At 38.1% G+C, this 6124-nt stretch overlaps 1 long non-coding RNA gene across 1 annotated transcript; it reads right to left on the reverse strand.

The window, feature by feature from the left end:
* Positions 1–1250: 1250 nt before the first annotated feature.
* On the reverse strand, positions 1251–5861 carry LOC310848758. Its single transcript, XR_014566590.1, has 3 exons — positions 5768–5861; positions 4547–4669; positions 1251–1298 (listed from the first exon to the last, which is right to left on the reverse strand). It is a non-coding gene; the product is annotated as an uncharacterized lncRNA (long non-coding RNA).
* Between the last annotated feature and the right edge of the window lie 263 nt (positions 5862–6124).

Here is a 6124-nt window from a genome sequence, read left to right on the forward strand (position 1 = left end):
CCAGGGAAAGTGGCAGGACAAAATAAAGAACCTCTCAGGCTTGTGACTTGAAATCACAGAGGAAAATGGAAGAGTGAGTGGACCCAAAGTTGGGTCCATTAGTTACAATGAGTCTACTTGAGTAAACTTAGTTAATAACACCCAATGTGAACAATTGCATATGTATTTATGTTTATTTGAATAATCTTTTGAAAGCTACTGCTATTATTGCAACACAAATACAGGAGATTAAATACAGTGTCAGAAGTAAGTCCCATTGGGCCTACTCTTCCTTGTAATTGTATTTAACATTGCAGCCCAAGTGACAAATTATTATATCAGCATGTCCAAATTGAGGAGCTAAAGCAGGCATCCCCAAGCTTTGGCCCTCCAGATGTTTTAGATTACAATTCCCATCATCTCTGACCACTGGTCCTGTTAGCTAGGGATCATGGGAGTTGTAGGCCAGAACATCTGGAGAGCTGCAGGTTGGGGATGCATGAGCTAAAGCAACTAATGCACACAATAACTTCCATTCTTATATAGGGACTTCCCCAAATTTCACTTTGGCCAAAAGCTATTCTAGAGAGTCTCTATCCCCCCCCTCCCCCCAAAAAAATAACCTTAAGGAGCAGCTTGGAAGCTTGGGCTGGAGGATGAAAGGGTAGTAGATGATGGAACTTGTAAAATGCACTGCATTTGCAAAAGTCTCTTGAGGGACCCATACATTTCAAATGTCTCAACATATTTCACCCTCCTTTGTACTGTCTTCAGTTCTAGTAACATAGTGATCCAAAGCCCTGTTCTACTAGGCAGGAGGGGGGAGTTTGGACGAAGTGGAAATAGGCCTCTGTCCAGTTGTGCTGGGCTCCACCAGCGTTTTGCCGCACCAGGGTTGTAGATGTGGCAGTAGTTCCATAGGTACCATTACCGCCTGGCCAGGGCTGAGATTGCTCCCTGAATCTTTTACTAGATTATCTAGCACTGCACAATATTGTAAGTGTAGTATAAGATTGCTACTTTTTCTCATTTTACTCTCAGTAGTTTCCAATGCCACAGCACAAAATTTAGAAAGATTTCTGCTATAACCCAAGCCCAGATTCCTGCCTCTGAGAGTCAGAGGGTTTGAGTGGTTATATTTAGGGCTGCCATATTTTGAAGGTCAAAAAAGTGGCAATATCTACACTATGAGAAATTGTCACAACCAGTAGGAAAGCCTGTCTCTCATACCATTCATTGCACTAGCACATGCCCAAATGCAGCAGAGATGTTCGGGTTTGCTTCGGCACTTCCAGATCTGTCCAGATTCTGCTGTCAGCCTGTAAGGAATACATCAGGATCAGATTGTTATGTACCTGTAACAACTTTGAGCATCACATTTTCACTGGTATACATTATTCATGTTTATAGTCAGGCTTAAAACTCTCTCACATTCCCACATTAAACTCTGAGAGGCTTATGCCACTCAAATATTTGTTTTTATTTTCATTAAATATTCAGGGAGGTGAAGCACTGCTTCTTTGGCATAATACAAAGTTTGACTATAATATATCATCTAGAAAATGTTTGTGCTCCACATTCCATTTGGCATTTTATGGGCTTTGGACACAACCAAGGCCAGTCATGGTGCCATTCAATCCTATTCCTTCCTGTTGAGGCCAGATGTTTCCAGAAGGGAGTCATCCTGCACAGGAAATCATACGCAGACACTGAGTCCTTGAATGAGTGGAGGGAACTCTTTCACCAGCTGCAGAAGCCTCAATGTACCAATCAGAAAAAGATCCCATGCAGCTGAATCTTTCTATGAAGAATAAATCTGTAGAATATCAAGAGAGGGTCAATATGACTAAAGCTAAAATCTTCAAAATCGCTTATTCCCGAATTGTTGTACCGACATTGACTCATCGTGGCCATTTTTGGGGTAGTAATGGGGGAGAAATTAGTTTAGCTTGCATTTTAATGTGAACCTACCTAACTGCACTTCACAAATACACAAACCAAACTACAGCTGTTCTACAAAATTCAAACTTCTCTGAATTTTGCAATGCAAAAGTGTGTACAAATGAGTGCATATTGGGGTGCATTATACTATGCAAAAATGCAGTAAACATATTGTGTAAAAAGTGTACAAAAATTCATGTATATTAGGTGTACTGCACATGGATTTTTTATTTCTTTTTTAATGCACACTGACCAGGAAATGGAGTAAACTGAGTTTAAGTTGGGGGGGGGGGGAGGAGAGAAACCAAATTTGACAAATCTACCCATCCCTGTTATTGGATGCATATAAACTTATCCAATTATTTGAATATATATTTTGATAACACACTTTATTCTCCTCCTCTTTACCTTTCACATCTGGATCATTATCAAGAAGCTTTATTTCCCTTTCTCTAGCCTCCTCTACTATGTAGCAGTTTGTTTTATGTCTTTCTCTACTGCATACAAATTCTGTGCTCCCTCAAGCTATTCAGAGACGTAAGGATTGTACTATATTTAAGACAAATAGGGAGGGGGGCACATAACATGATTTTCTCACATTTAAACATAAATAAAAGCAAGAGGGTGTTTTTTTTAAGGCTAAATGTACAGTATCATTTCTGAAATATCGTGGATGTTGCTTTTGATTTTTCTATGCTACAGTCTTTTGTCACTTCCACTTTGTGACTGAGCTGCATTAAAGCTTCAGGGCACTTCTTTTCAAGTTCTGTGAAATCAGATTTAAGAGTCACAAAGGCATCGTGCCAGTGGGATTCTTCTGCAGTAGGCACTTTTTGATTGTCCACCGAAGACTGCCCAGCCTGCTGAACAATCAACAGAAGGTCTTCCAGCTGAGTATTTAAATCAACACAAAAGTCATATGTGAGAAAAAGCAGTGATCTAATACAGTAGAAAGACGTTAACCTTTCTATCAGTCTGCAGACCTCATCACATTTCAATAGATATTTACTTCTGCTACTGTACTAGACTTCCAATCATTTGTACGCTAAAACATTTCTTCATTCCAATTGGGACTAAAAGAAGCTTCCTTAATTGAAAATAATCGGGTGACAGTAGCCATTTAAAAAAAACACACACTTAAGCAGTTTTTTACAGCATGGTTTTATGAAATCTTCCAGTGCAGTTCTACACATATCCACGCAGAAACTAGGGGGCTTACACCCAAGTACGTATAAGATTGTATTCTACACACACTAATCTAGGACTAAGCACACTGAACTTAACAGGACTGAGGGTGGTATGCAACTATGTTTTACTCAAAGTAGACCTACAAAAATTAATGAACCTTTTTAGCATAAATTTATAATAGCCAATCAAGAATAATGCATCTGATGGACTGCTTTCTGGTCCACAAAAGCTTATGCCATAACTAATCAATGAAAAATACATTGCCTTATCAGTCATGGGTACTTTTTAAATTGCTTGAAATAATTTTAATTCAGTAATTTAACTTCTTAATTGATTTACCCACACTAGGAAAAATTACAATCTTGCATTCTGGCAATATTTCATTTTAAGTTAAATAAATTATTTTTCAAGAAAATTTTAGCCTTGTTTCATGTGTCTTCTGCACTTGAAAGAATCTTTTTTAAAAGGTACACAAAACTTCAGAATTTCCTTTCTTTAAATTTGGGAACGGTTGAATGAGTTTGAATATTTTATTCAATATATTTTTCAAATCCCTTTCTATTCAGCCACAAAGATACTATTCAATGTCTGCAAAGGTCATTTACTATCAGGTTTATTGTATACACTAATTTTATATTGCATAATAAATCTTCAGCTGCCCTGATATGTGACAATGCTGAAGGTTCAATCAGAGGTTGGCTGTATCAATGTTTAATGTCTCTCTCAATAATAATAAAAAATAGCACACATTTTTGATGAAAATAAATGTTCTTACTTTGTGCAATCTGCTTTCAAATGATTTTTATTGCAGATTCTTAAGTATAGTCCCTAAGTTACTAGTTATCCCTTGCCCGTTCCTGTCACATTTTTATTCTGGCTGGTTGGCCTAATCTAAAAGCTGTCATAGCATAGTCTAATAGTCTAAATCTATACACGTCTACTCAAAAGTAAGTCCCATTGATTGCAATGGATTATCCAGGTAAGCATGTACAGGACTACAACCTATTCTATCAATCTGGAAGTGCTCAGTCCAAATCTCACTGGTGTCATTAACTCACTGGGTAGCCTTAGGCAAGTATTCATATTCCTGAGTAAATCTACTAGCAGACAGATGACTCTGCCCACTACTTGTCTCAAATAATGGGATATGTAGGTGTTTAGCAAGACAGACAGATGATCCAAACACCTACCTGGCATAGTACATTGAGGATAATTAGAGTAATCGACTCAAACGTTAGCTGATTAATCAGTGGTTGTGTCTCTCCAAAAGCATTTTTTATATCACACGATGAACAGCATTACCAAAGGGATCCAGTTATGTAGTTCTCCTTTTGTTGGCCATGCAGATCTCGGAGGCCACAGGATCTAGCCCACAGCCAAAGATTCATGTGACAAGAACCCTATGGCTCTTAGTCTTCAGCTTTCACCAAACACTCACATCTCAGGTGCACATATTACCAAAGGACAACAACCTTCAGAAATAGTTCCAGATTATTCGACTTAGATCTCCCTTGATCAGCTCCATCCACCTGTCTTAGGAAAAGCCCTGAGCTTCTTTAACCTGAGAGAGATAAGAATATGCAGCCTTTGAAAACAATCCCGTCAGCCCTCCCTTGCATAGCTCCACCCCAATTAGAAAATGTGGACCAATTTTAATTGTTTAAGCTGCAGTTTGAAGGCACATTTGTTCATTTTTATAATCCATCGCTCTGGAGGTGCCTTAAGAAGGTTCAGATGAATAAACGTTGGTGACATGCATTTTAAAATATAACAACAACAACAATTTATTATTTATACCAGGCCCATCTGGCTGGGTTTCCCCAGCCACTCTGGGCGGCGCCCAACAGAATAGTAAAAGCACAATAAAACCTCAAACATTAAACAGGGCCACCTTCAGATGTCTTCTAAAAGTCAGAGAGTTGTTTATTTCCTTGACATCTGATGGGAGAGCTTTCCACAGGGCGGGCGCCACTATTGAGAAGGCCTTCTGCCTGGTTCCCTGTAACCTCACTTCTCACAGTGAGGGAACCACCAGAAGGCCCTCAGAGCTGGACCTCAATGAATAAATGACTGATCAGAAAACAGTTGATTAAATCACTGCAATTATATAATTAATAACCCTCCCAATGCTTAGTGCATAGGTTAACTGATGGACAGACTGACTAACCTGCTCACCAGCAGACACCTCCAACCAGTAATACCAAGTGATAAATTTTGAGACAATATTGCAAGGAAGGTGCTGCCTCTGGTAAGGAGGCACTGTAACAAAAATCAGATGTCCTAGTCCAGTAAGAACCACCACCTAGGGTGAAACATAAATTGCTTCAGGTGTTCCCATAATGGTTTGGGATCTGTCATTAGAAAAGTAGGCAATCCAGACACTCTTTTACAAGCCAGATAAGAAACAAGGCTCACCTATGATCGGAAGCATGGTATCTAGAGTGAAAAAGATACAATGATGGATTTTGTGCAAGGAAAATAAGAACTGAGGGGGGAAAGGAAGATATATCAATGCATTTTGAAAATGCTTGTATACTGGCAAAATACTCTGAGAAGCATCACTTAGGACAATAGTCCTTTAAAATACTTTAATGAAACAGCAGCAGTAATACATAGTAAGTCATTATTTTTACAAATGGTTAAATCTTGCATAATTTACCTAAAATTCCACTGTTGATTCATACCACAGTTTTCAGTTTAAGGCCATTTGATTCAATAGTACATATATTATTTTCAGAGGCTGAGAGCTTAAAGGGGATATAATAACATTAGAGACTATCATTTCACATTTCTTGCAACATATATAAGTTTATTTTGCTATTGTCCAGGAAATACTTGACAAATATTTAATAAGATAGTCCTTCATAGCCCTATATTTTTAAATTTGCCTGTAACATCAATGCTGAGATATTGTGTAATAAAGCCACATCTTTATATTTATCCAAATCGCATTATATACAGCAGAATCTGAAAATATGTTGTAATGTATTCTAAATCCAGAATATTTATGCTATTG

The sequence above is a fragment of the Podarcis gaigeae genome, assembly GCF_964106915.1.
Source record: "Podarcis gaigeae genome assembly, chromosome: 7".
Classification (NCBI taxonomy): Eukaryota; Metazoa; Chordata; class Lepidosauria; order Squamata; family Lacertidae; genus Podarcis; species Podarcis gaigeae.